The 7,540-nt window shown below is 39.0% G+C and overlaps 1 pseudogene; it reads left to right on the forward strand.

The window, feature by feature from the left end:
* The first annotated feature begins 1,228 nt into the window (after nt 1-1,228).
* Nucleotides 1,229-7,540, forward strand: part of LOC101577876 — an 18,659-nt pseudogene continuing 12,347 nt past the window's right edge.

Here is a 7,540-nt window from a genome sequence, read left to right on the forward strand (position 1 = left end):
GGCCCGAGGGGCTGGGAGAGGGTCCGGCCCACGCTGCGCCTGGGCTGGGACTGGTCCCGCCGGTGCAGGGTAGCAGGAAACTCTCCGCACACTCACCGGACCTGGGCTAGGACTGGGTCTCTCCATTGTCATTTAAATGCTGTAGGTGCATGAATTGAACAAAATATCTCAATATAGTACAATAGTCCATAATAGTAGTGGGTTTTCCATAAGACTGGCAATTCCGAAGTTGTTGACTTGAGCATTTTACAGCTTGTCATATTAATATGGCTTTACCTTTTATACTTCATTTTCATACTTTTCTGTTGGACGGTTAAGACCAAGAAAGAGCAAGACCTATATAATAAGAAATGTAACTTTTGTATCTGATAAGGTCAGTCAAATTCCCTCAGGATTTAACCTGCAACCCTGTACCTCAGTTTGTAAATCCTTTGTCAGTGTCAGCCATGTGGATGAGTCACGACTCTTGCTTGACCAATTTGCTCCCTGTGAAAGCTTGAGAGAATGATTTTTCTCCATGTGACTCTCTTTAGGCACACTCTACATCATTGATCACTTTCCTCTGTGGCCCAAAAATATCCTTGACCTGTAAACTCATTAAAATTCTGACATTCCACATATCAAAATTTCTGGAATATGGCAAAGCCTTTTTTTTAAAGAATGATTTTAAAACCTTTAAAAACTTTTTCGGGACTGGCAAAATAGCTCAGCAGACTAAAGCACCTTTTTGGGCAAGCTTAGGCAAGTGCAGGGACTACTGTTCGATCCCCAGCACCACATGCTGTACCAGCCCCATCCCAGGGCAGGCTGAGTTGGCTAGAGTCCGGGCATAGTGGCACATGCAGGTACTCCCAGGGTTGGAGAGCCTGAAAGCAGGAGGCTCACCATGAGTCTGAGCTGCATGGTGAGACCTTGAAACAACCAAATACAGAAAGAAAAAAAATTATCAATAACAAGAAATAAAAAGGAAATAATGTAACTAATCAAATTTAAGAAATGAAAGAAATAAAAATAAAGGGTAAGAATTAGCCAAAATAAAATTAGAAGCAAATGAATTAGAAATAATTCTTTAAAAGAGAAGATTATTTAAAAGCCCAAAGCCAAAGTAACTATAAGGACAGATGACTCTTTGGTAAGGATAACAAAAATAAACAAAATGGCTCTCTCTCCAGAAGATTCTGCTGGTTCCCCCTGCTCTGGGTACCTGACTCTGCAACGTGCCGCCACGATGAGCCACCATCCCGTGCTCTTGCTCAGTCAGAATACAAAGCATGGATCTGGAAAAAATTTCAATCTGGAAACATCAATGCTGCTAAGACTATTGCAGATATCACTCGAACATGTTTGGGACCCAAGTCCATGATGAAGATGCTTTTGGATCCAACAGGAGGCATCGTGACGACCAATGATGGCAGTGCCATTCTTCGAGAGATTCAAGTCCAGCATTCAGCAGCCAAGTCAATGATTGAAATTAGTAGGATACAACATGAAGAACTTGGAGATAGGACCACATTGGTAATTATTCTTGCAGGGCAGATGCTGTCTGTGGCTGAGCACTTTCTGGAGCAGCAGATGCGCCCAACAGTAGTGATCAGTGCTTACCCCAAAGCACTGGAGGATGTGATCAGCACTCTAAAGAAATCAGCACCCCTGCTGACATCAGTAACCATGATGTGATGCTAAGCATCATCAATAGCCCCAATTACTACAAAAGTAATCAGCTGGTGTCTTCTTTGGCTTGTAATATTGCCCTGGATGCTGTCAAGACTGTACAATTGGAGGAAAATGGTCAGAAAGAGATTGATATCAAGAAATATACAAAAGTGGAAAAGATACCTGGGGCATCATCGAAGACTTGTGTGTCCTGCTTGCCGTCATGATTAACAAGGATGTGACCCATTCACGAATGAGCCAGTATATAAAGAACCCTCAAATTATACTGCTGGATTCATGTCTGGAATACAAGAAAGGAGAAAGCCAGATGGACATTGAGATTACATGAGAGGAAGGCTTGGCCCGAGTCTTCCAGATGGAAGAAGAGTATGTTCAGCAGCTCTGTGAGGACATCATACGGTTGAAGCCTGATGTGATCATCACAGAAAAGGGCATTTCAGGTTTGGCTCAGCACTACCTCTTGTGGGCCACTATCACAGCCATCCATAGAGTTTGGAAGACAGACAATAATTGGATTGCTAGAGCCTACGGGCCTGTATAGTTGGCCAACTGGAAGAGCTGAGAGAAGATGATGTTGGAGCAGGAGCAGGCCTGCTAGAAATCAAGAAAATTGGAGACAAGTACTTTATATTCATCATTGAACCCAAAGACTCAAAGGCCTGTACCATCTTCCTCAGAGAAACCAGCAAAGAAATTCTCTCAGAAATAGAGAGCAACCTACAGGACGCCATGCAAGTGTGCTGCAACCTGCTCCTGGACCCTCAGCTGGTGCTGTGAGGTGGAGCCTCTGAGATGGCTGTGGCCCATGCCTTGACAGAAAACTCCAAGGCCATGACTGGTGTGGAGCAGTGGCCCTACAGGGTAGTAGCCCAGGCTCTGGAGGTCATCCTCGCATACTCATCCAGTACTGTGAGGCTAGCACTGTATGCCTGCTGAGCTCTCTTTGGGCCAAACACACACAGGAAGGCTGTGAGACCGGGGGTGTAAATGGGGAGACAGGGCTTTGGTGGGCTTAAAGGAACTGGGCATGCGGGAGCCTTTGACTGTGAAGTTGCAAACATACAATACAGTGGTGGAGATGGCAGTTTTGCTGCTGAGGACTGATGACTTCGTCTCGGGCCACAAAAAGAAGGGTTAAGATCAGAGCCGGCAGGGTGGGGGACTGATGCTGACCAGGAGGGAATGGTGGGCAAGGCGACTTCAGCACACAGACCAGTGGCTCCCCTTTTCCTTGGCCAGGGTGCCAGGAACATTGTGGATGCCTTTTTTCAGAAGGGATCAGGTTGAGGGGCAGCCCCCAGGACCTCTCTGTCCTAGCTCAGTTTACAAAAGGCCCTGACAGTATTCTTCTCTATTGTCAGCTTGCCATTTAGTTTGCTTCCTGTAATTAAATCTAAGTCATTTGAGATAAAAAATAAACAAAATGGCAGATGACTAAAGAAAATATATCAAACATGAAAAATTGTGTACCTTTGTGTCCTATGGCTACACAAAAGCTTACCTAAAAGCTTAGTGGCTTGAAGCAACACAAATTTACTTTCTTACAATATGGGAAATCAGAAGTCTGCAATCAGTTGTACTGGGCCAGGGGAAAGGTGGTGGCTAGACTGAGAACCAAATGTAGTTCTTGCCCTCTTTAGGTTCTGGAGGTCTCTGTGTCCTTGGCTCGTGGCCGTTTCTTGCTGAGCTCCAGGGTTTTGCTCCTCTCCTGGAAGAGTCTTTGGGCTTTCTGTGTCCCCACCATAAAGGCTCCTGTGATCTGACACATGGTCAGCCCGTATAACATAAGATACCCCCATGCCCAGGTCCCCAACCTAATTATATCTGCACATCCCTTTGCCATGTAGTGACATTCACAGTTTCTGAGAGTTAGGTCATCCGTATCTTTGAGAAGATCACATCTCAGCCTACCACATTTTATAACCTTAAATATTTTCTAACTAAATATTAAAAATGCTCATCTTAGCATAGTTTTAAAATATTCTCACAGCAGAAAAAACAAGTATGAGAGGTGATAGAGATGTGCATATGGTAATCAGCTGAGTGTGGTAATCACTTTAAAATGTATGTACATATCAAAACATCACATTGTATTCCTTAAATATAAAAAAATTGTTATTGATCAGTTACATTTAAACAAAAATGGGAAAAAGACCAAAAATACAATTAATTAACAAGTATTATATGCAAAGAATTTCCATAAATCTGAAAACCTACAGGAATGGTATCCTCTGACTCCCAAATGACAATCTTCTAAATTATAAGAATAAAAATCTAAATATAATAATCATCTGCTTCTTTGTCCAACATTCACTACAAGAGATCAGTTGAGGTAGGATTTTTGTTGTTTTCATTTTATGTATTTGGTACAGGGTCTCACTACGCAGCTCGGACTCATAGTGATCCTCCTGTTTTCAGCCTTCCTACGGCTGGGATTACAGGCCTGTGCTACCATGCACGGACTTGGTTGCTGGCTCAGTGTGCCCCAGGGGCAGGACCTGCACAACATGCAGGACTGGGGATTGAACTTTGGTTCCTGCACTTGCCAAAGCAGGTGCTCAGTCTGCTGAGCTATCTTGCCGGTCCTCAGTTGAGGTAGTTTTATGGGGAGGGTCTGTCATATTTATAATGGAAAGGTAATGAGCAGACCATATCAATTTCTCCATGAGTTAAAAAATGAAGCATTTTCAGTTTAATTAATTTATCTTTTTACTCTGATGGTTAAACTTAACAAACCTCCCCAGTGAAAAATACAATACAATCTCACTTGAGTGGAGATGTAAAAATCCTGAAAAATTATTAACAGGAAAAATATGCCATAACCGGGGTTTTCTTTCAAACATCAATATGATAGCTTGCCTCAATATTAGGAAATTTATTAACATGGTTTTGAAATATGATATGATTCATTCCATTAATAGGTTAAAAGAGGAAAAATACATATGATCATTTTGTTAGGATCCTTAACCTCAGTTTACAAAATTCAATAAAGAACAATAAATTAGAAAATTTTATACAATAGTGTCATTCTGCGTTATTGTTGGGGACTAGCCAATAAAATAATAAAAGAAAAGTAAATATAAGATAAATATTGGAAAGAGCCCAAACACTTCATTATTGATTTTCTAAACATAGAAATTCTAAGTTAATCAGAAGGAAATCTAGATAAAATTCTAATAAATTGCCTGATATAAGACAAAAGACAATAGTTCAGCAGATTAACAAGAAATGACTAGTGGCTGAAAATGGGAAGAAATCCTATTTATAGATGTGACTAATTGCTTGAAATGAACAGTGGGAGATCTAAGAAATTAAGAAATGCTATTGAAAGAGTGAATAAAGTTACTGAAAAATTTCAGAAGTAAACCGTGTTCTCACAGCAAGTGCTCATTCTTGTAAATATGTCATTTTTAGTATCACAGGTTTATAGCTTGTGAGGATTGCATTCATCACGGCGGTTGGGCATCAGTGCACTACGCAATATTAATTCATTTTCTTCTTCTTCCTTTCCTCTCCTTCCCCTCTCTCCATTTCTAGACCCACTTTCCGTCTCTTTTGTGAAAGATGTATGTGCCCATTTCCTATGATTTATCTTTTATCTATGCAGCCCATTTCAAAGTTATATTAATCAAATGATATTTTATTGGCATAAGAACTGAAAATTAAAAAAAAATTAAAAAAAGAACTGAAAATTAACTAATTTATCATAGTTGACTATAAAAGAATTTGGGTTTAAATTCTATTATAACATATAGGTAAACATTTTTTAACTTTAGGTAAAGAACAGATTTTTCTAAAAATCTTTAAAGAATTACATCAAGGCTGGAAATATATTTTTAGAAAGGGCAGATTGCCTTACATAATAATTTTACATTTTTCCACATCAAAATACATCATGAAAAAAGTTAATAGACAAACAACAAAATGAGAGAATGTTTATTATGCATGATAGACAAAAATTTAAATAACATAATATATAAAGAATTTATATGCATCAATAAGGATGAGGTAAATAATAAAATGATACTAATATGAAGTTCACAGGAAAAGAAGCACATTTACAGAAATGTGAAAAAAATCTTCCATAAGCAAAAAAAGATTCATATTCAATCTGTGAGATACAGCTTATCACTTCTTAGAAACAGTGGTAATATATATTTTGGGAGTGTGTGGAAATATATTTTACTGGTGGTGATCCAAAGTGGTACAATATAAATTAAGAAGGGTAACTTACTCATTTGTATCAAATTTTAAATAAGCATTTCTCATGATTTAGAAAAAAATACATAGGATCCACATGTAGTATTAGCTTATGACATAATTTATAATAGCAAAGAATTTTAACTGTTCTAGTGGGTTCCCAGTTAGGGTTTAGTTTAATATTTCATGACTGATTCAAACCTGACCAGTAAGGATCAAGGATTACCAGGCCTTTGCCTGCCATTTTAAGGAGGAGGAAGGTATGAGTACAAATAGAGAGCTACATATTTCAGTGTATAAGAGTACAGATTAATGAACTTTGAAGTAGTAATACTCTATTTCCCTACCTTAATATATCTATCTTCAAACATAGACAAAACTGTTTCATTTGACTACAGGTTATCAAAGATAACCATATTTAATTATCATGTGTAGCAGCAGTGTTATGTTATGGGTCAGTAATATTTAAATGAGTGATATGAGAGACAGAACTCATCATTATTGTTGTTATTTTTATACTATTAGTTCCAGTAGTATTTGTTTTTTTGAGACTGGGTCTCTCTATATAGTTCGGGTTGGCCTTAAACTCTTGACAATCCTCCTATTGTCAGATGGCACCATGAGTGGTGACTCCAGGCTGGGACAGTTTAGGAGCAGTTAAAACTTTTGGCAGGATGGGCTGCTGCTAATGCAAGAGGACCACAGAACAGCAAGACCGCAGTAGTGGCAGTGTCAAGGGTCACTGGTTTCGATATCCTCCCAGATCTGGTCACCTGCCCCTGCATCCTGGCCATGATTGACAGGCCATGTTCATTCTGGATCAGGTTACATGGTTGCATCCTGTTCCCAGGCTCTGTTCTGGATCTTCATGATTTACAGATTATATCCTGTCTTTTAGCCAGTGGTCCTGGTCTCCTACCTCCCTCCTGCGTCTGCTTACCCAGTGTTGGGGGTAACAGGCACGCATCCCATGAGAACACCAGGGCTTGATTACTATGTGTTTATCCCATAAAATTTATTTTTAAATTTTTAAGTGAATCTATGATATTATTAATTGAGATTTTGAAGTAATTTGTGTTTTATTTTTATCTATGCTAAAACAGAAAATTCTTTGGAATCATTGTAGTTCTTTCATATGGTAATTTAAATTCAGAGAAATTTTGGGGGCTGAAGCAGTAGCAACTATAATTGTCAATATCACCCTTAAAGCAATACATAGATTCAGAGATTAACATGAATTTTATACATGTTATTCAAACATTAAAGTGGGTCAACCATGATAAATTATTTTTAGTTCAGAAAATACTACAAAGCATATCACTTTCACCACATAAATTTCTATCCTTACATCTTGATGTTCACTGACTTTTAAAGCAGTGTCTCAACTCATATACGAATGTAAACTTTATTGATTTATACTTACACACACACACACACACACACACACACACAGAAAATGTGGCCAGGTACTGCATAATGGTGTTTCAGCGGAAAATGGAAAGTGAGTTTTCTGTCACTATGACAAAATATTTGAGAAAATCAACTTACAAGGGACAAAGGTTTATTTTGGCTCATGATTTTAGAGGTTTCAATCCATGGTTGCTTTGTTTTGGGCCTGTGGTGAGACAGCCTAAGTGGCAGGGCAGGCTATCATGGAGGCAAGGGG

The sequence above is a fragment of the Octodon degus genome, unplaced genomic scaffold (genome assembly GCF_000260255.1).
Source record: "Octodon degus isolate 3935 unplaced genomic scaffold, OctDeg1.0 scaffold00088, whole genome shotgun sequence".
In the NCBI taxonomy this organism is placed as follows: domain Eukaryota; kingdom Metazoa; phylum Chordata; class Mammalia; order Rodentia; family Octodontidae; genus Octodon; species Octodon degus.